The sequence below is a fragment of the Anabrus simplex genome, chromosome 1 (assembly GCF_040414725.1).
Source record: "Anabrus simplex isolate iqAnaSimp1 chromosome 1, ASM4041472v1, whole genome shotgun sequence".
Classification (NCBI taxonomy): Eukaryota; Metazoa; Arthropoda; class Insecta; order Orthoptera; family Tettigoniidae; genus Anabrus; species Anabrus simplex.
In genome coordinates, this window is record NC_090265.1 from 1,789,445,740 (window position 1) to 1,789,469,830 (window position 24,091).

Here is a 24,091-nt window from a genome sequence, read left to right on the forward strand (position 1 = left end):
GAAGAGTGGTAAATGGGGACTCGATATTACTATCTACCGCTTGACAGTTATGTTAAGCCTCTTTGGCTTTAATGTCTTATATTTCGGAGATTTTTCCCCATTTTTCAGTCATGATTTTTTGAGGTAAGTACGGCAAATTCATCTTTAATTTATATTCTTTCTCTGATCTTTTCTTTTCGTCAGCACTGTCACTTTTCCATGCTCTAGACTATTCTGTGGGTGTATAACAATGGTTTCATTCTCTTGGCTGGGCGTAAAACTATTTCGACCCGTTCGTTTAGAGAAATATTTCCCCCTTGATGTCATGTAATCAAATAAGAAATGTGTATTGCAACTTCGCATTTTAACTGAAGTGTGTTCCATTTGAGAGGATATAAAAAGGCTGTGTGTTAAATATCCGTTGTGTAGGGGTATCTTACCCAAATGCCTCTGGTTCGACTTCCGGCTTCGTCAGCGATTTTTACCTGGATCTGAGGGATAGTTCGAGGTCCACTCAGCCTACGTGATTACAATTGAGGAGACACCTGACCGTGAGATGGTGGCCTCGGTCTAGAAAACCAAGAATAACGATCGTGAAGATTCGTTGTGCTGACCACACGACACCTCGTACTCTGCAGGCCTTCGGCCTGAGCAGCGGTCGCGTGGTATACCATGGCTGTTGCGCCATGGGGTTTGGTTTATTTTTGTTAAATGCATTCAATTAAAATCACTGATCGTTCGGCTATCAATTCATCTGCAACACGTTGGTGATATTTTATTACCCTAAAAGTGTACATATGAGTGCGAGTACCCATTTAATCTTTAATCCTGCCTTTTATTCTGAAATCTATATCTTGTAATGTGTTTCCTTGGGTAAACAAATAGAAACATAATCTGGTAGCGTTCTATTTCTAAAATTTGTTAACTAAGCACTACACATTACACACATGGAGTCTTCAATCACTTACATTACAGACTCACTCATCCGCTCAGGCACAGTTCGCAGCTTACATACATCAGAACTCAGTGTCTTTTTAAGATACACCCGGACACCAAATGTCCTTCTTCATCTGCCGGCCCCAAAAGGCGCGCGCGCACACGAAGTGAGGTAACAGCTCCAGTAGTCGGACACTCCGCAGGCTAGCACACACATATGGACTGCACTCTTCGCCTTCCTCGCACACTCACCGACTGCCTCAGCTCGATCTCTCTGCTGAGCTACCACTGAGTTCCTCGCTAACTCACTCGCCGGATTTCCTTTTTTCCGAAGGGTTCCTGAAACCTGATTCCCCGCGTGGCGATCCACTCTAATCTATATCTCGTCCGACAGGCTATTAGTTCTAAGCCCCTTTAAACAACAAGCATCATCATCATCATCATCAGTTCTAATAAGAAAAAGCTAGCAGCGAGGATTGGGAGTGTGATACTGCAGGAGTATCTGCCTGTCGTCATGCTCAGCATGTTACCAAGCGAGATGTTGTGATGGGTATTAACAGCGGTGTAATAAGGGTCAGGACATAACCACATAGGTGGAAGTAGAAAGGTTCCTACATGTAAAACCTGACATTTTGTACATAGCACATGTAAGGATGCGGGCTGGAAGTTTCCAGGTTATGTAGGTGAGGATTATGTATCATGCACAAGTCATGTCCATGTTCCTCTAAAGTTCACTTGTTATGGGGGATAAGCTTTTGTGGCACTGCGGGATTCCGTGCGCGGGTCCAGTGGCGTCTGGGCTCTGGGACTACAGAGAAAGTCCCACTGTCCAGCTGCCAGTGATTCCTGGTGCCAAGCCTCCGTTTACGGAGAAGGGACAAAAGCCAAGCCTGCTGGGGCTAACGTCTTCTTCTTTTCTTCATCCCTTCGGTGTCCCGGCATTGCTGTGGTGGTCACTCATTTCACTTCTATTATAGATATAAACATAATGATAAACAGAAAAATACATGCTGGGATAATATAATGATTACAGTGTACTGAGTTTAAGTGCGGGCTCTGGGTTCCGCTCTCTTGTCACTAGAGCCAATCTTATGTGATTGTTGTCCGCCTGCTTCTTGAGGTGCGACTTGCCTCTTCGTCCTTCGCCTTGCTGTAACATAAAACATAGAACACAGAATACAACTAAAGTATATGCAGTTTTTTCCTAAGTTTTGAGTGATGTTTGTGAGTATTTGATGTGGTGGACACCTTAGAAGGGGTGAGGCGGGCCTATTATCCTCTATTCCTGCGGCTGAACAAAATGTGTTTCGGCATTTGGTATTTTTTCTATTCGTCTGGGTCGTGCCGTCCAATGCTCATGATTGAGGGATTGATTCGGTTGTCGCACGCCTTAGTGTACATTCACAGCGTTTGCTTTCTAAGATGGTGTCTTATAGAGCAAGTGTTTGATAGAGTGCGAAGGTGCCTTATTGCTTTTCCGTAAGGGAGTTTCGCCGCAGCCCGTAGGCACGTGTTCTGTATCTATTGGAGACTGTCAGGGTTAGTTTTGGCCGTGTATCCTCAAGCTGGGGCAGCAGACATGATCATTGGCCTGATTAGTTCTTTATACATATTGACTGCTACCTCAGTCTTTATGCAGGATTTGCTGTTTAGTAGTTTGACAAGTCTCATGTGTACGTTTCGCCGTATGTCTCTGACATGATATAGCATCGTTAGCTGTGTGTGTAGGATTACCCTTAGATATTTAGTTCTTTCCTGCTATTCTATTTACTTGTGAACTAGTGCCCAAAACCAAATCCCATGGCAAACAGCCCCGAACGGCCAGGGCCTACCAAGCGACCGCTGCTCAACCTGAAGGCCTGCAGATTACGAGGTGGCGTGTGGTTATTCTTTGTTTTCTAAACAGGGGCCGCCATCTCACTGCCAGATACCTCCTCAATTATAATCATGTAGCCTGAGTGGACCTCGAACCAGCCCTCAGATGCAGGTAAAAAACCATGACCTGGCCGGGAATCGAATTCGGGGCCTCCGGGTAAGAGGAAGGCACACTACCCCTACATTGCAGGGCCGGTGTTAGATAGTGTCAGTGGTTTGATATTGGTAGGTTTGTGTGTGCGTCTGTAAGTCGGTTCTGTCTTATATACCTACGGCCGACACTTCGAGGTGCGTCGATATTGCAAAGCTCGTGGAAGCCTCCAGACATAGAAGTCTCGGAACTCGCAGTGTCTACCCATCGAGGCTACTAGCTACGTAACGGACAATGACGGCCACTGTAGCAGAGTCTGACCAATGAGCGCCGGTCCTCTCCAGTCAGCTCGGCTCAGCAGCGGGAAGTGCCGCCAAGGCACGTCGACGTCACACATGTGGCCAAAACTGATCGCTACTCCCTTCATCCACGCTCCAGAAAGCAGCGGACATACCACAATATGCGGAACCCTTTTTTATCTCGACCCGAGTGTCAGACGAACATGCATGGAAGGCGATAGCGCGGCCGGGTGAGTCATTTGCCGAGAGATATTGCTTCATGACCGGCTAAGATGATCTAATGCAGTAGGGTGGCGATAACCGTTGCTTCACAGCAATAGTTTAGTTTAACATCTGTGTTACTGGTAGCGTGTTCAATGTCTTCGCTTTAAAATAGCGTAGTTTCTGTAGGAATACAAAGTTATCGTGTTTTAACGAGTGATGTATACAGTAGAACAGCGTGTATTCATTGTGTTGTGCTATGCGAAGCATTCATCTTATAGAGTGCCGCTTTCGATTCATTCGCAAATGTCCTAGCATCCTCCATTCCCATAGAAGTTCGTTCGTTCGTAACCTGTTTACCCTCCAGGGTCGGTTTTTCCCTCGGACTCAGAGAGGGATCCCACCTCTACCGCCTCAAGGCCAGTGTCCTGGAGATTCAGACTTTGGGTCGGGGATACAACTGGGGAGAATGACCAGCCTCACCTGCTATGCTGAACAGGGTGTAGTGGTTAGCGTGATTAGCTGCCACCCCCGGAGGTCCGGGTTCGATTCCCGGCTCTGCCACGAAATTTGAAAAGTGGTACGAGGGCTGGAACGGAGTCCACTCAGCCTCGGGAGGTCAACTGAGTAGAGGTGGGTTCGATTCCCACCTCAGCCATCCTGGAAGTGGTTTTCCGTGGTTTCCCACTTCTCCTCCAGGCGAATGCCGGGATGGTACCTAACTTAAGGCCACGGCCGCTTCCTTCCCTCTTCCTTGCCTATCCCTTCCAATCTTCCCATCCCTCCACAAGGCCCCTGTTCAGCATAGCAGGTGAGGCCGCCTGGGCGAGGTACTGGTCATACTCCCCAGTTGTATCCCCCGACCAAGAGTCTGAAGCTCCAGGACACTGCCCTTGAGGCGGTAGAGGTGGGATCCCTCGCTAAGTCCGAGGGAAAAACCGAACCTGGAGGGTAAACAGATGATGATGATGATGATGATGATATATAGACCTCATTCCCAGACCATTATTGCAAGAGTTGACGGAAGAAGGAGTAATGGTTCCTTGATGCAAGATAATGCAATAATGCGACGGCACACAGTGCTATCGGTCTACGGAAAGTTTTCGAAGATCGTGTGGTGAAATCCCCTAGAACTCCCGATTTAAATCCCTGCGATTATTTCCTGTGGGGGATGTTGAACAGAAAAGCGTATGCGAACAACCCTCACACAAGAGAACATTGCACAACTTATTTCGAACATCACACTGGCTGAGATTCGCTGAGTGTCTACAAACTTGTTTACGACGTGTTAGGCGTGTTTGACAGCTGAGGGACAACATTCTGAACATCAAATGTAATGTCAGGTAGGTTTTTGACTCATAGTTTCACTAGAAATGGTTTTATATACGTACTAGCTGATGTACCCGAGCTTCTATACGGAATTCTACACTGTATACAGAATTATAGGCCAGGTAGTGTACACGTTGTAAGCAAGATTTTACTAAATTGCTTAGCACTTAACGTTACCCTAGAAACGCGACGACCGAGCTCGATAGCTGCAGTCGCTTAAATGCGGCCAATATCCAGTAATCGGGAGATAGTAGGTTCGAGCCCCACTGTCGGCAGCCCTGAAGATGGTTTTCCGTGGTTTCCTATTTTCACACCAGGCAAATGCCGAGGCTGTACCTTAATTAAGGCCACGGCCGCTTCCTTCCACTTCCCAGGCCTTTCCTATCCCTTCGTCACCATAAGACATATCTGTGTCGGTGTGACGTAAAGCAAATAGCAAAAAAAAGAAACGCGACGGTGAAGTCACCAAATGTATTTTCTTATATGAAGACTGGGTTAGGGAAATTTCATTGTAATGGTAGGTCCCCTTTCCAACCATCAGTCACAATCAGGTTGGGGAGTATTCATTATAATGGCAGACACTCACTCTACACCTGGCTTTTTACATGCTCAGAGAGACCGTCTTAGTAGTTTTCCCAACTGAAATAAACATAGGTCATTACAATGACGTCAGTAGAAATGGGGCGATTAAAAGCAATGTTTTCATATGAAATACTCGATCAAATAAAAAAACCACACATTTTCTTACTTTTAACGAACAGTACTACGCTGCCGATCTAACAGTCCAAAGATTCAGAGCTGGAATGACCAAGCCGCAGACAGCCGTGATCTGTGAACGCACTTCGTCTTGTTTCGGCCGGGTGGGGGTGTCGAATAGTGAAGACACCCAGGGCAAAAGCTATGCCATTTTACTAATCTGTTTCCTAGCAGTACCTGATGAGTCGAAAAATTTCAGTTCACTACACAGGAGGCGGAACAATCTATCTGACTTGGAGGTAAATTTTTCCTCCAAGCTAATTTCAAATAAAACTAACGTGGAAATTAATAAAAGTGAAGAGGAAGAAGCTTTTCTTAAGAAACGGCTCTTTTCAGGGTTGAATTTTGAGTTAATGAATTGTGGTGCTATAATTTGGAATAGGCCTAAATTGTAATTCTAGACCAGGTCATACTACTACCACTACTAAGTGAGCCTCTGCCTTAAGAGTGCACACTGCTCATTCAAAACAGCGCGTCAGAGTAGGGATCGAATAGCTAGAATATTATGATGAACCAGTCTGTTACGTACCAGCAGTACGGTATCAGAAAATGTATGATCTAGAGGAATGGCATGCTAAAGAAGAATGTTTTCCAACTCCCCAGCTATTCCCCACCAGTCAGGCTGTTATACTCGGTACGCAGCTGTAATCCCATCTATGTGAGTTGAGCGGCAGCATAAGAGACAAAGAACATCACAACAAACAATGGTCAATGTAATGTTATTGTTGATCAATATAATACGTTTCGGTATTGTAGGCCTTCGAATTTAGTTCCCTTCCGACTCTGAAATACCACTCTTATCATAGTCGGTACGTTAAAACTGAATAAAACATAAATGGTCGGAAATTGTATTCCCTATAACTATGAAGATAAAGTTGGAATTCAAGAGGACAAACTGGGGCAAATATTCATTTATAGGAAGGGGAGTTAGGGATTGGAATAACTTACCAAGGGAGATGTTCAATAAATTTCCAATTTGTTTGAAATCATTTCGTAAAAGGCTAGGAAAGCAACAGATAGGGAATCTGCCACCTGGGCCACTGCCCTAAATGCAGATCAGAATTGATTGATTGATTGATTGATTGATTGATTGATTGATTGATTGATTGATTGATTGATTGATTGATTGATTGATTGATTGATTGATTGATTGATTGATTGATTAATTGATTGATTGATTGATTGATTGATTGATTGATTGATTGATTGATTGATTGATTGATTGATTGATTGATTGATTGATTGATTGATTGATTGATTGATTGATTGATTGATTGATTGATTGATTGATTGATTGATTGATTGATTGATTGATTGATTTGATTTGTTATATAGTACTTTTCGAAAGGACCAATAACATAGGTATTTAAAAATTAAATTTTAGGCGCCTTCCCCTAAACTACAATTTCATCCAGGGTGAATAAAATTGTTTATAACTTGGACTGTAGTTTCTTATTCCCCGACTCTATACATCGACATTCATTAAATTCTGTTTACCCATTTTCTCGTGACTCGGCGTTGATATAGACTTGGGACATAAATAGAAATTCATGAATATCTCTCTTATGAAAGCCGGTATGGTAACAACGTATGGCATAAATGATCGGAAATATTTATCGATAGGACCACTAACAATATAAATATTTGAGAATTAAATTTTAGGCCTTCCCCTAAACTACCATGTCACTCAGCGTGTGTAAAATTATTTATAGCCTAAATTTTAGTGGCTCATCCCCCGACTTCACATACCGATTCTCATTAAATTCGCTTCAGTCATTTTCTCGTGATGCGTGTCCATACATACTGTGACCGTATCGGTCATGTACATATTTATTAATTAATTAGTTTAGGCAGTGAAAAAACAGAAACCTTTGTTAAGCTCCCTAGTACATATTACAGAAAGTTGCATTAGGTTGCACATGCTTACACAACCCTTCTAACTTGGTAAACACGACTCCGTCGTAACTAAAAGAATCCCCAAATAGAGGGAGAGATGAAAAATATCAAGGAAGGAAAATCAATGATGATACCTCCACCCGTTGAAAAAATGGCCGAAATGTGGCGATGCCAACTTGCAAGCTTCATTTGTATGATGAGATTTCGAGATATGCATAACTATTAGTATGGGAAACCTCGGAATGTCATATGGTTTCATAATAGACCTCTGCCAAAATTCCAGTAATTTATAAAATATTAACGTGTGGAAAAATAAGTGATCATTTGGATTATATAACATCTTTAGCGTCAGCATGCTCACTATGTACGCAGAACACTCATGGGGGATTCTGTAGGGGCATTATTCTGATAATTAATTTTAAATAAACGGCCGATCGATGCAGGTTCCGCACATAACAAGACTACTTAAGAGTGAGTCACGCATTTGAGCGCATTACCGATGTCATACGACATGTAGAACTATTAATTAAAAACAGTAGTGGGGACTAACCACTGTCTATTGTGTGAGTAGGGGTAAGGTTTTAAAAGGGATGGCCGTGATGACACAACAGCCACTTGACGCGAAGGATTCAAGGCAGAACCACGGTTTGCTGGTGTTCTGACTTCCCTTGTATTTGAGAGTGAAAATGTACATTTTCATCTTCGAGACTATTATAATTAAATAGAAATGATAGTATTGAAAGTGTTGAAGTAATGTGACCGCAAGAACTGTAATACAGTATGTTTTAAAGTGACGCAACATATGTCAACATCATTAAAGTTGTTATAGTGCAGAAGAGGACCCTGGATTATGAACGTGTTCAGTAGGAATAGCAGTGGATACGAACCTGTGACCAACGTCAGCGCCATGGGAGCTTAAACGAATATAAGTGCTTTTCCCTAGGCTCGAGCTACGGATTTTACGACATGACGATAAGTACTAAAATGTAATAATTTATCTAAATAAATGCGCGGTGATCTAGTACGTAGATCACATAAATTACGTTAGAAATGTAAATTGCATGTATTCTTGAAGTAGGGAGAGAACTTGTGAGTGGTCTTCATATCGTTTAGATTCATCTAGATGGAATTAAAAGTCTATTACATGGGCTTCAAAATATATCTAATGTAATGCACGTACGTGATTTAATGAGAAATATTAGTTAGTCTGATGGTGCTTAGATTAGTTGGGAAAATGCAGATTTGTATTAGTACTGATCCCAAACCGTGATATGTATATTTTATTAACGAGGTATTCAAGCTTATTGTGATAATGCATGGTGACTATGTCTTAAAAATGGACTATCGGCTTATAACATCAAGATAGAATGGCACTCTTATTTTCTCGTAATTTGCATGATAATATTTGTAGATGGCTGTATTAATTATATGCATAACTTTTGACAAGCCTGGACAACGAACAAACGTCCTACCATTGAGATTAGCATTTTCCTTTAATGTCAAATATTTTCCCTTTCTGAATATGAGAATAACATTATGGATATGTTTAAAATCCATATTTGATTTTTTTGTCTGAGTTTAAAATGTAGGAAAACTTCGGCTGTGATAATTTCTGTAATCGGATGGATGCGAACTCGGTCATCCTTAGTCTAAGGATGTGAATATGAGAAGATGAATAGTGGCTTGATATTGAGTTAAAGAATTGTGATAGGGCAGTGAATTAATAAGCCAGTGGAGTTTTGGAATATGATATGAGAATATGTATTGAAATGAGATTATTTACGAATGATGGATTCTAAGGGATACGATTTGGTTTCGCTTTGAGTTGTTGAGAAGAGATTTTCTGTCACGCCTGGCCATTACTTGCTGTGGCTGGACGTCGTAGGATTTACGACTTAGAGGGGGGTGAGAGAGCTCGTCCCTTTGTAAAGGGTCATTGCCAGGTATATCGTTCAAGCCTGTCCACTAAGAATGAATGCAGGGAAGTCCGTAGAAAACCGATTATATTTTGAAGGATTCTTTTAACTTTTTCATGTTTAATTCTATAATGAAATTAAATAACTGGAACGCCAGTTTTATTATTGATTTGTTGACCTTATGATTAACTGAGAAAGGGAGTTTTTTATAGACCCGTTTGTCGATGCCATCCTGGATATCATCGGTTCGAACTCTGAGGCAACCATGGATTTTCGATGTCACACGATTTAATTTTCTTTTTCATTATACAGCCAGTTGCATGCGTATATTGTTTATTGTTCCTTTTTAAATATGTGTACATATTTTATTTTACATACGTTCTTTTAGTTGTGTTTTACATTTCTATTTTGGATGACAAAACGAGCTTTATTTCATTATTTTATCATTGAATTCAATGGGATGTGGGTTCGAGGTCTGGACCCGACATCAGTTATTTTTCTATTTTATGGTTGTGATTTTATCGACTAGTATTCACTTATTCTTTTGTTTACTTTTTTGTAATATAATTAATTTAGCTAGGCAACCATTCCAAGTTATCTTCAATTTTTTGTTGTTGTATAGATAATTTCTTCTTCTGATAGTCAAGAAAGTTTTTAATGATAACCGTCGCATTTATAAGGATATTTCTGATAAAAAATATATATGTCATTCAAATCTTAATGCAATATTTATCGTCATGTCAGAAAGAGGGAAAGGAGAAATCAACTTCGATATTTTTAAAATTTTGTATTTAGTCCATCGGACATTGCATATTCTATTATGAGTATATTGTAAGTATTCAGGGTAAAATTTAATTAATTGGATTTATCAAGGATTAATAAATAGGTAAATAAAATTTTGTCTGCCTGTCATTTTGCCGGAAAACATTGCATCCCAAATTTCCTTCCGTTCATTTATGCCTTTAAGATAGTTATGTGTTATTTTCTTTGACCTTTTGCCGCGAACGCACCATGGCCCTGGGAGGCCGGTGGTTTGATTCTATGGAACGGAGGGGTGCAGTTGATCATTCCACGGTCGGAAGAGCTTCTGCTCACCCATCATTCTGAGAATTATCTTTGTTCTTTCTAGATGAGATGGCATTTGACTCTAGACTAAAAAGGTCCCTTACCATCGAACGCCTTGGCGTATGGTGCTATATGGCGGTATCACGATATTTTGGGGATTATCATGCCGTCATGTGGTTCTATGGGGCAAATGGCGTGGGTGGAAAGGTTGCAAGACAGACAGACAGACAGACAGACAGACAGACAGACAGACAGACAGACAGACAGACAGACAGACAGACAGACAGACAGACAGACAGACAGACAGACAGACAGACAGAAATTACGGAAAAGTAAAACGTGCATAGAGAAATAACATTATTTTCAAATTCTGAGCAATGTACAGACAAAACTCTTATTTTATATATATGGAAGATGGATTGCCGCGATGTAGTGGGGAGGAAAAGCGCGCATTATGCCGGCTAGAGACGGAGTGTCATTGCACCTGCCGTGCCGTGCTCTGTGTTGCGCTGCGGAGCGAGATATAAAAACCCTGTATAAGCTAATTCATGTTTTCCCTTGAACAAATATCATACATTTTACCTTTTTGTTTTTATTGGTACAGTAGCTCTCCATCGATGCCTGTAGCTTATGGTACGAGACGTGGGTTCAACTCCAGGTTGTTTTCTGTGTGTTCGGGCTGAGTCCACTATTATTTACCACAATTACGTTTTCCACTGCGTCGTAAAACTTTGCTGAATTTTATATCTCTCTAGTATGGCAATATCCTTGTGTTTACCGCGGAAAGGGGTGGCACAACATGTCTTGAGAGCAACACCTAGAACGTTCCCCAACATGTCCTATCACTATAAGGTTGAAGGCCAGTGTGACCTGAACAAAGGTAGGAGGACTCAACCAAAACAAACTTTAAAATCTGCGGCATGATGATGGTGATTGTGATAATGAAATGAAATGTCGTATGGCTTTTAGTGCCGGGATATCCCAGGACGGGTTCGGCTCGCCAGGTGCAGGTCTTTTGATTTGACTCCCGTAGGCGACCTGCGCGTCGTGATGAGGATGAAATGATGATGAAAACACACGTACATCCAGCCCCCGTGCCATTGGAATTAACCAATTAAGGTTAAAATCCACGACCCGGCCGGGAATCGAACCCGGGACCCTCTGAACCGAAGGCCAGTACGCTGACCGTTCAGTCAACGAGTCGGACATGGTGATAATGATAACCATGTAAAAGTATAAAACAAGACCATCTTTTGTATAGGCCAATATAACAAACAAATTTTGATGAACCAGAAATACTTCGTACATACATACATTATACACCGTTATGCCTTTCAGCATTCGGTCTGCAATACTCTGTGAATTTAATAAACGTCGCCACAATCCTCTGTATGCAACTAGTGCTGTGGCCTCATTTAGTTCTATACCTCTTATCCTTAAATCGTCAGAAACTGAGTCTAACCATTGTCGATTTGGTCTCCCTTCATTTCTTTGTTAATGCTTTTAATCTGCAAGTGACATCTACAATTAGTATGGAGCAATGGCTTTTGCAAGAGGTAGTGTGAAGGAGCGAATTATCCTGTAGAGAGCAGAACGGTCTAAAACTAAAGCTCACTCTCTGAATAATGGCAGTGTTCTTTTCAAAGAAAGGGTTGTCTTTTTTGTTTTTTTTTTTTTTTTTTTTTTTTGCTACTTGCTTTACGTCGCACCAACACAGATAGGTCTTATGGCGACGAAGGGACAGGGAAGGGCTAGGAGTGGGAAGGAAGCGGCCGTGGCCTTAATTAAGGTACAGCCCCAGCATTTGCCTGATGTGAAAATGGGAAACCGCGGAAAACCATTTTCAGGGCTGCCGACAGTGGGATTCTAACCTACTATCTTCCGAATACTGGATACTGGCTACACTTAAGCGACTGCAGCTATCGAGCTTGGTTTTCAAAGAAGTTATTTCTACCATTTGTCGTTTTAAATTTTGAAGGATGAAATAAGGGCTGCCCTTTGCCAGTAACATCGCACAGTCGACGTCGGCTTGTATGAAGAGAACAGGAACTTCCTTCAAGTGTTGATGGCACGACATCTTATCAGCTTGGAGCACGACCATCTTCCCCCAGGAGAGTGTACCTGGTTCACACAGAGGCTATCGGTTTCTCTATTCACAACAGTATTAATTTGGTGTGGCGTCCAGAGTATGATGTACAAAGAAGGACTTAATGAGAGTGTAAAGGCCATAGGTAGTATACATTATAGAGTTCCTTCTGTTATTACTCCTTTTCCTCCTCCAATAACCTACGTAGCAACCCAGTTATTGATGAAGCAAGTTTTTCACTTTTTTGCTTTATCCTACTGGTTTAGTCAATCAATCAATCAATCAATCAATCAATAAATCAATCAATCAATCAATAAATCGATCAATCGATCAATCAATCAATCAATCAATCATTAATTATCTCATTTATGACTGGCGCCCAGGTAGCAGATTTCCTATAAATTGCTTACCTACATTTTTCTTATACATTTTCAAATAAGTTGGGCATTTATCGAACATTTCCCTTGGTAATTTACTCCAATACCTTACTCATCGTCCTATAAATGAGTATTTACCTCCAATTTGTTCTCCTGAATTCAACTTTATATTGTAATCTTTCCTACTTTTAAAAGTTCCACTCACGGTTATTCACCTACTTATATCATTTCGCGCCATCTCTCCACAGACAGGTCGAAAGAAGCCACATAGCCGAGCATCTCGTCTCCTTACTCCCCAGTCGTCCCAGCCCAAAGTTTGCAACAATTTCGTAACACCAATTATTTTTCTTCCCAGCCTCAAGTTTGCAACAATTTCGTAACACCAATTCTTTGTCTTCCTAGCCCCAAGTTTGCAACAATTTCGTAACACCAATTCTTTGTCTTCCCAGCCTAAAGTTTGCAACAGTTTCGTAACACCAATTCTTTGTCTCCCTAGCCTCAAGTTTGCAACAATTTCATACCCTCAAGTTTGCAACAATTTTGTAATACCAATTCTTTGTCTTCCTAGCCCCAAGTTTGCAACAATTTCGTAACACCAATTCTTTGTCTTCCCAGCCTAAAGTTTGCAACAGTTTCGTAACACCAATTCTTTGTCTCCCTAGCCTCAAGTTTGCAACAATTTCGTACCCTCAAGTTTGCAACAATTTTGAAACACCAATTCTTTGTCTTCCTAGCCTCAAGTTTGCAACTATTTCGTAACACCAATTCTTTATCTTCTTAGCCTCAAGTTTGTAACAATTTTGTAACACCAATTCTTTGTCTTCCCAGCCTAAAGTTTGCAACAATATCGTAACACCAATCCTTTGCCTTCCCAGCCTAAAGTTTGCAACAATATCGTAACACCAATCCTTTGCCTTCCCAGCCTTACGTTTGCAACAATTTCGTAACACCAATTCTTTGTCTTCCCAACCTTAAGTTTGTAACAATATCGTAACACCAATCCTTTGCCTTCCCAGCCTCAAGTTTGCAACAATTTCGTAACACCAATTCTTTGTCTTCCCAGCCTTAAGTTTTGTAACAATATCGTAACACCAATCCTTTGCCTTCCCAGCCTAAAGTTTGCAACAATTTCGTAACACCAATTCTTTGTCTTCCCCGCCTAAAGTTTGCAACAATTTCGTAACACCAATTCTTTGTCTTCCCAGCCTAATGTTTGTAACAATTTCGTAACACCAATTCTTTGTCTTCCCAGCCTAAAGTTTGTAACAATTTCGTAACACCAATTCTTTGCCTTCCCAGCCTAATGTTTGTAACAATTTCGTAACACCAATTCTTTGCCTTCCCAGCCTAATGTTTGTAACAATTTCGTAACACCAATTCTTTGTCTTCATAGCCTAAAGTTTGTAACAATTTCGTAACACCAATTCTTTGCCTTCCCAGCCTAATGTTTGTAACAATTTCGTAACACCAATTCTTTGTCTTCCCAGCCTAAAGTTTGTAACAATTTCGTAACACCAATTCTTTGCCTTCCCAGCCTAATGTTTGTAACAATTTCGTAACACCAATTCTTTGTCTTCATAGCCTAAAGTTTGCTACAATTTCGTTACACCAATTCTTTGTCTTCCCAGCCTTAAGTTTGTAACACCAATCCTTTGCCATCCCAGCCTAAAGTTTACAACAATTTCGTAACACCAATCCTTTGACTTCCCAGCCTAAAGTTTGCTACAATTTCGTAACACCAATTCTTTGTCTTCCCAGCCTTAAGTTTGTAACACCAATCCTTTGTCTTCCCAGCCTAAAGTTTGCAACAATTTCGTAACACCAATTCTTTGTCTTCCCAGCCTGAAGTTTGTAACAATTTCGTAACACCAATTCTTTGTCATCCCAGCCTAAATTTTAAACCAAATTCGTAACACCAATTCTTTGTCTTCCCAGCCTAAAGTTTGTAACAATTTCGTAACACCAATTCTTTGTCTTCCCAGCCTAAAGTTTGTAACAATTTCGTAACACCAATTCTTTGTCTTCTCTGCCTAAATTTTAAAACAAATTCGTAACACCGATCCTTTGACGGATATCATCCAGAACACACTGTGCGACATTCGTTTGAATGTTTTCCAGTTCTCGTATCAAGTAGTCCTGGTGAGGATCCCATACACTGGAGCCATACTCTAACTGAAGTCTTCACAAAGACTTGTATGCCCTCTCCTTTACTTCCTTACTACAACCTCTAAGTACCCACATAACCATGTGATGAGATCTTTTCTTAAGAACCTCATTAAGATGATTACGCTAATGAAGACCATTCCTTATGTTAACACCTAGGTACTTAGCGTTCCCCTGAGGTACCATCACATCATCAACACAATAATTAAAACTGAGCCATCGTTGTTGCTTTAGATAATTTATACAATCTACTGTTTTCTTATTTTGACAGTATTAAATAATCAAATAAACGGCAGATATTTAAAAATAACCTTATGAACTGTAAATCCCGGAGTAGCCTTTATTACAAAATGCATTGTTTTAGCTAATTTCCTGTTGCCCTCACGTACTGAAAATGAAACAAATAAATGTTACTAAGTTAAATTAATATAGAATTTGTCTTTAAACAGCGATTAAGTAACACGAATAGTGCGGTGATATTTTTTATCGTAATTCACAGCGTGTCACCAAGTATTTCTCCGTGTTTTCCATTGCGATGTTTTGGCGTTGATCCGATGAAATTCGCTTGTAGGCTGAGAAAGACCACTTAACATCGCAGGAAGTCGCTGGTACATACCGTATTTTAAAAGATAAAACTAGCTCGGTAAAATATCTTCCAGGGAATCTCCTTTCCCGCCACTAATGGTCTTGCAAACGGACAGAGACCTTGAATAATCTAGATTTCGTTCTAAGACTGCATGGAGTTTGCTAGAGACTCTGACCAATGCGAGACACCTAGCCATCCCAGATTCTGTTGTATGCAATGTTCATATAGATTCAATGGAACCAGTTAATGTAATGCCGTTTTAGAACACATCTGCGGTTCAAATATCACATGAAGTGCCTCAGATCAGTTATCTTGTGAAACCCGTTTTTCATCGCGTAAGGGTCATAGTCAAAGAGTAGCGAGCTCGACTCATAGCCAGGGTTCCTTTCCCGGTCAAGGCGGAGAGTTTTACTTGGATCTGAAGCTGTTTTCCAGTCTATTCAGCCTAAGTGTCGGTGAGAGCAGTCTCGGTGTAGAAAATGAAGAATAACGACCGACAGAATTCATTACGCTGACCACGCATCACCTCGCTTTCGGGCTGAGCAGTACTCACTTGTCGGGGATGTAGAGACTTGGTGAGAACTCATGAGATGTCAAAATCCGTCAAAAACCGAATTTCAAATTCTTCCTATCCTTGCACTCACCCCCTCGATCGAAAGTAATTATGTAGATAGCGGGTTGGAACCCAGCCCTGAATGTGGTTTTCCGTGGTATCCCATTTTCACAACAGACAAATGCAATTTCTTTGTTGAGAACGAGTACAGATGAGAGTTCTACGGCTAGTTTACTCACCTGCTTTCGAGAATACTCTATCAGTCGAAAACTCTCCCTTGTAAGTTACAATGGCGGGGTAGGAAACAACCTGTCATGAAGGCAGCATTTTGCTCCATATCAGAGTAGAAAGCCCCTACTTATAAAATGTGGTCGGAGGAACTTGTAAAACATTGATGGAGAATATCTCTTAGTAATAAACTGAATTACTGGTTGTTTAGTGGAAGATATTTGAATTTGGAAAAAGCCGAGGAAGTTGTAGTTTTCCAGTTACAACATGTCGTAAGTTTACCAAGGGCCGCGAAGTCGTTCATGGTCCTCGCAAACTGTTTCAATATTGTAGAATGATTGAGGAGGATTTAATATTTCCTTATTATCACGGTTTTATTTATTTGAAATCTGCTAAGCAGAATACGAATTTGGCGTCGTATTTATTAGATTTCAGTTTAGGGTCCCTTGTCGTCATTCGTAAGGTTTTCTTTGAACATTTTTGTAAAACGGAGCTTTGGCAATGCTGAGGCTATACCTCAATTAAACGGATGGCCGTTCCCTTCCCACTCCTAGCCCTGTCCTCTCGTATCGTTGCTTCGCCGTCTGTGTCACTGTGACGTAAAACAAATAGAAAGAAGAAACAGGTACGAAAGATACTGAGATGAATCAATTCGTCCATTCAATCATTCATTAAATTGAATTCATCCGTTTATTCATGTTGCTCTCTACTAAGTTGGTGGCTATCCGTGACTTGGCGAGGAGAGTGTTCATTCATTCATTCATGCACGAGCACAAACCAATTTTGAAATTAATTCACCCACCAATTCATATAGACACTCATTCATTCTTTCAGTCATTCAGTTCATTCAAAATGCATGCTGTAAATATTAGTATAATACTAAAAAGACAGATGAGACAATTTATCTCTAATACAACAGAGGGAGGGTAAGATACATGTTTGTCCTAGACTATATAATTCCGTTAACATTTAGGACAAAATAAATAAATAAATAAATAAATAAATAAATAAATAAATAAATAAATAAATAAATAAATAAATAAATAAATAAATAAATAAATAAATAAATAAACTTTAAAGAAAGAAGCAAACTGCAATGTAGAAATTAGACTGGAATACCTCTGTGGTGTTAATGTGATTAGCTGCCACCCCCAGAGGCCCGGGTTCGATTCCCGGCTCTGCAACGAAATTTTTTGAAAAGTGGTACGAGGGCTGGAACGGGGTCCACTCATCCTCGGGAGGTCAAATGAGTAGAGGTGGGTTCGATTCCCACCTCAGCCATCCTCGAAGTGGTTTTCCGTGGTTTCCCACTTCTCCTCCAAGCAAATGCCGGGATGGTACCTTCCCCCTTCCTTGTCTATCCCTTCCAATCTTCCCATACCCCACAAGGCCCCTGTTCATCATAGCAGGTGAGGCCGCCTGGGCGAGTTACTGGTCATTCTCCCCAATTGTATCCCCCGACCCAGAGTCTGAAGCTCCAGGACACTTTCCATGAGGCGGTAGAGGTGGGATCCCTCGCTGAGTCCGAGGGAAAAGCCAACCCTGGAGGGTAAACAGATTAAGAAGAGAAGAAGAAGAAGAAGAAGAAGAAGAAGAAGAATAATAAGAAGAAGAAGATTGGAATACCGCAGTGAATAAGTTTAACTGTAAATGTTTAATATTGTACTGTAATATGCATCTATCAAAACACATTTTGGTTTACAGTAACTGATTACTCCCACACAGTTTCACGTGATCTGAGACTGTGAGAAGGGAGTATTCTAATTTGCTGAGATCAAGTAGAGTTGCCATTGAATCTCCCAGCTCACAAATCAGTGTTGTTAATTGCATTACGTCCCCATTTGATTATGGACGTATATTACGACTTACGAGAGCCTCCGTGGCTCAGGTGGCAGCGCGTCGGCCTCTGACCGCTGGATACCGTGGTTCAAATCCCGGTCACTCCATGTGAGACTTGTGCTGGATAAAATGGGGGCGGGACAGGTTTTTCTCCGGGTACTCCGGTTTTCCCTGTCATATTTTTATTCCAGTAACACTCTCCGCTATAATTTCATTACATCTGTCAGTCATTAATCACTGCCCCAGAGGATTGCGACAGGGCCCGGCAGCCGGCTTAATTCCTATCCTCGCCACAAGTTGGGGGCTTCATTCATCCCATCTCTGAGCCGGTCATTCGCTGGAAAGTTGGTTGAAGGTTTTCATTTTTCATTAAGACTTACGCTCGGCTTAATTTATGGTTACTGGACGATATTTTGTCGCACGCTCTGTACCGAAGTTGATCTCGTATTGCTTCATGTCTGGCTCTTTTTCTGCTCAACCTCATTAAACCAAATCTTCTCCTCTTGCAAGATTTATTTGACCAAGTAAGCTTTTCATTTTCTTGCCTCTTAAGGTCATTCTCTTCTAGTTCGAGGCATCGACGCACTTCCTCTTGATCCTTTGGCTAACGTTAATAGTAATACTAATAAAGGAGAAAGGAAGGTGAGGCGGAGGGGGGGGGGGGAGGGGTTGGATAATGATTTACTTGTCTTTCGTTTTGAAGCAGTATTCACCACCGCAAACAAGAATTCCGTGTGCACCTGAATATTTTGTTAAATTTTGCATGGGCCCGCTTAATATCACGTTTAATAAAACACAGTATCTTTTCGAACACATATACTGTAACTTACATCACAAGTTGCTTTACATCGAACCGACACATAATTATATTGTAGTTCTTATGTCAACGATGGTATAGGAAAGGGCTAGGAGTGGGAAGGAAGCGGTCGCGGCCTTAATTAAGGTACAGCACCAGCATTTGTATAGTGTGAAAATGGGAAACCACGGAAAACCAACATCAGGGCTCCCGACAGTGCGGTTTAAGTATGTTACTGCAATGAAGGAACACAAATAAAAAGTTTAGATTAAAAGGTTCGTACCTTGTTGCAGTGACAGTATCCAGGAACACAGCTAGGAATTTAAGCTTTAACTGTTTTATGTCTTAATGCGATTACATTATTCAGGAATAATAATAATAATAATAATAATAATAATAATAATAATAATAATAATAATAATAATAATAATAATAATAATAATAATAATAATCCGTTTACCCCCCACACTTGGCTTTTCCCTTCGGACTCAGCGAAGGATCACACCTCTACCGCCTCAAAAGCGGTGTCCTGGAGCGTAGGACTTAGGGTCTCGTGGATGGAACAGAGTAGGAGGACCAGTACCTCACTCAGGCGGTCTCACCTGCTATACTGAACAGGGATCTTGTGGAGGAATGGGAAGAACGGAAGGCACTGGCTAGGAAGAGGGAAGGAAGCGGCCGTGGCCTTAAGTTAGGTACCATCCCGGCATTTGCCTGAAGGAGAAGTGAGTAACCACGAAAAACCACTTCGTGGATATCTGAGGTGGGAATCCAACCCAACTCTACTCCGTTGACCTAGCGAGGCTGAGTGGACCCCGTTTCAACCATAAAACCACTTTTCAAGTATCGTGGCAGAGCCGGGAATCGAACCCGGGCCTCCGGGGATGCAGCTAATCACGCCAACCAGTAGGCCTACACCACAGAGGCGGAGAGTAGTAATAATAATAATAATAATAATAATAATAATAATAATAATAATAATAATAATGTTACGTTCCACTAATTAATTTTGTTTTCGGAGTCGCTGGGATGCCGAAATTTTGTCCCTCAGGAGTTTTCTACGGGCGTAGGGTCAGTAGATTTCCTGGAATCTCCGAAAACCGTCAAAGTAGTTAGTGGGACAAAAAGCCAATATTATTATTGTAGAATTTGTTTTACGTGGCATCGATACAGATAGGTCTTATGGCGACGATAGGATAGGAAAGGGGTAAGAGTGGTAAGGAAGCGGCCGTCGCGTTAATTAAGGTACAGCCTCAGCATTTGCTTGGTGTCAAAATGAGAAACCACAGAAAACCATCTTCAGAGCTGCTGACATTTAGGGTTCGAACCCATCTCCCGGATGAAAATTATTATTATTATTATTATTATTATTATTATTATTATTATTATTATTATTATTATTATTATTATTATTATTATTATATGCTAATCTACCCCCAAACCTTGAACACTGGAGACTAGCTACTATTGTTCCGCAGTCACACTGCAAATCTCTTTTTCTCATTTCTGGCAGAGAGACGTCTCTATGAGCTCAGTAAACGTAGACGGAACGTTTATTTAAGACGAGACGGAGGAATGTTTAGAGTAAAGCACAGTACTTTGAAGTGCACATTTGTCTTAAATATTCTTTCTCAGAAGGTTCTTTTAAAATACAGTTCCACCCACGCCAGTGGAAAGAAATGGTTTCGCAACGTAAGTATTCTAGAAATAGGACAAACATTTGTGTAAAGTCAAACATTTTCGTGAGTATACTTGTATCTGCTATATTTACGTTTCAGTGGAGAAGATGCACAAGAAAAGATGCAACCGTGGTTCGTACCTTGATGCAGATATAGAAATTACCGTTTGGCTCCAGTGACCAATCCGATTTAAGAATATAAGGAACTTCAACGAATCAACAGCTCTGATTCACGAAATTAATAATTATTAACAGTTTCGTATTATCCCACTTATATTAAGTGCATTTAATTTTCTTTAGCTTGTCTCTTATTTCTGGGGTCGCCCAGGCTCAGTTTGGTTTTTGACAGGAGTTTAAAGCCTGGATGCCCTTCTTGACACAACGTGATTCTTGAAATGAAAATCTTGACCTAAAAATGACCGGAATTCGAACCTCAGCCTTCCTGGTAGGAAACCAGCGGCTAAGTCACTGAGTTCATCTTGCCCCCACTTACTTTTTTTTCCCAGCTGCTTTAAGTCGCACTGACGCAGATAGGTCTTTTGGCGACGATGGGATAGGAAAGGGCTAGGAGTGGGAAGGAAGCGGCCCGACCAAATTATTACAGCAATCGAAATTGGTGCCATTGTAGTTATGAAATGATACTTTGTTGATGTGCAGTGTTCCTGAGGTCGTATTATACACAAATTATACTTAACAATAAACTTTTGTGACACAGTTACTGGACAACAGTGTGTAATACCAGCAATCGCTCAACTCACTTTGGAACGAGCTCCTATTCCCCGAAGTTAACACAAACTAGGTATATCAGTTGTGCGGGCTGATATGTCTCAAATTGTATTTGAATTTTTTTTAATTGAATAAATGATTATAACGGACACTTCGGTACCGGTTACAGAGCTTAGTTCTGTAGTTTCTGAACAATAAAACCAATTAAAGTTAACACTGCCCTGGAGGCGTTACGGGCGAGATCTGTAGCTGAGACCGTGGGAAAAACCAACCCTGGAGGTTAAATAGGTTAAATAAATAAATAAATAAAATAAATAAATAAATAAATAAATAAATAAATAAATAAACATCCTTGAAGTACCGGTACTTTCTTTCCTTCGAGTGAATGGGCAAGAAATACTGGTTCAGAAACTTCTATCAAATGGCAATTTTGACTTATTTCCTTTCACTTCAGTGCGATTCAGGTTTACAAAAGATTGGTCCATGAAATTTTAACCTTAGAGCCATCTAAAATTGTACAAGAATTTCGTTAGGTTATCAAAATTTATTTTCAGTATAATATTGAGAATGAGAAGAAACAGAAAATCGAAATTCCAGAAGTTTCTCTCGCAATCTCTCAAATATTCTTCTTCGTAAAATCACAGAGAAAGCCCTTACGGTAGAAGTCTATTGACAGCCCTATGAAAGACACTTCAAATTATTCAATCAAACTGAAATGAAAATCAGTTTTAATATTACGGCATACATTCAATAAAGCTCGTGACACAAATATACAGTAGATTTGAGTGGAAATGGAGTCGCCTATCTTCACAATGTTAAATTATGCCTATAGCGAAAATTTTCTCATAATCCACTGCAGCTAAAAATATAAATTTTTGACATTGCATGAAAACGTATATGTTGTCTGTACAGAAACAATACTTTTTAATTAGTGCTATTCCTTTGTGAGATATTCACTTCTTTTGGCTAAGTTTTTCAGCAATTTATTGAACGCTTTCTGCCCCCCCCCCCTCACCTAAAACTCTCATTATGGTATATTTTGAAATAATAAATAAGTATATCTAGAGTACTGTAATGGACATTTTCTGAAAATTTCAGAATAATATAGTCAGTAGAATCTGATAAAATGTTCCTTGAAAATCAAAATTTTAAATTTACGTAAGACTGAGCTCAAAGTGAAAACATCCCTGCTGCATAGGCTCCACTTCGTTCGTCATTTCAAAAGGCAGCCTTCAAGCTTCTTTTAGCACTTTTTCTGACTTGTCTTGCTTTGCTGGCTAAAATATTGATTGCATTGTCTGCTTTTCTTAGTCGTTGCTTATCTGAAGCCAGAATAGGATCAACTCTCTGAGAATCAGCATGCAACCCTAACATTTCGAGAACCTGACACGTGATAATGTTCCCTTGGTTGTGTGTTGCCACTGCCTTGAAAATTGCTTTCCTTCCTGTTCTTCTGCCAAATCTAAATCTAGGCATTTTCTCAGAGTGATCACTATACCACTATAACACATTCACATTGTTTAAAAACACAACAAGGAATACGTACTCTATGTAAAACGGAAGAACATCACATGCACGGTACCAACTATTGAAATCAAACTTTATTTTACCACATACAAACGTCCCGTTGAAAAGTACCAGTAGGAGCTTTGAAGTCAGGAATGAAGTTTGACAGCTATGGAGTCAGCCATGACGCGATGTCTTCGTCTCAGATAAATGGAAAATTTAAATAGTTACAACTACTCTAGAGTCATGTTCAAGGTGTTCTTTTAAAGATCAAGATTTATGGGAGAAATTAAGACAAAAACAAAATTAGATTTTTTCACCCAAAATCCCATTCAATTTCACATTAAGTTTCAGAAAATAAGAACATCATTCGAATTTCCTTTTCGCATATTTTATACGTTTATTGTTTTATTTTCTTTCATTCGTTTCTTTTAACAATTTGCCTAACGTTGCACCGATACGAATAGTTCTTATAATATTATGGGATAGGAAATGCTAGCACCGGGAAGGAAGCATTCGTGGCCTTAATTAAGTACAGTCTGGTTTGAAAATAGGTACGTCTATAGTAACGGTTCTGAGACCACTGGACTGTTGTAAATGATGTGTAAAACCTTATCCTGATATGAACACGGTAAAGAAAAGCAACTTTGTTCCCGTGTCTCTCGAGACGAGTAAAGCTTGTCGTAATGCTCCGGAAGTTACGTTGAGACAGCTGCTTTCCTACACTAAGTTCACTTAAGTAGGATTACAGCGAAAATCTCCCGAGCCACTGGATCAGCCTGCGTCTTCCTTTCCAATCCCTTTCAAGATACTGAATATATTTAAAGCTCCTAAGGTGTCCTGTGATCTGTTCATTGAAAATGGTCGGATACTTACACAGGAGATTTCATCAAGGGACATACAGAACAGTAAAATACCAGAAATTCCTACTCTATGTATCGTATTCTGCCCGATATTTATTTATGGATTTGGAATTCTATAATGGCGCTCACTTAGCCTCGTGGGAATAATTGCAAAGTTATCGTAGCTTACTCAAATATAAAACGTCATAAGTTAAGAAAACTGATAGGAAGGGCCGTGTTAACATTCTTATCAACCATGTGAGACCCGGCATTAGCCTCCAGAAAGAGTTCCCCTTAGGGTGGGAGCATAGGCAACATTACTTACAACCAGGTATTCTTCAACCTGCCATAAGGGGCGACTGAACAGA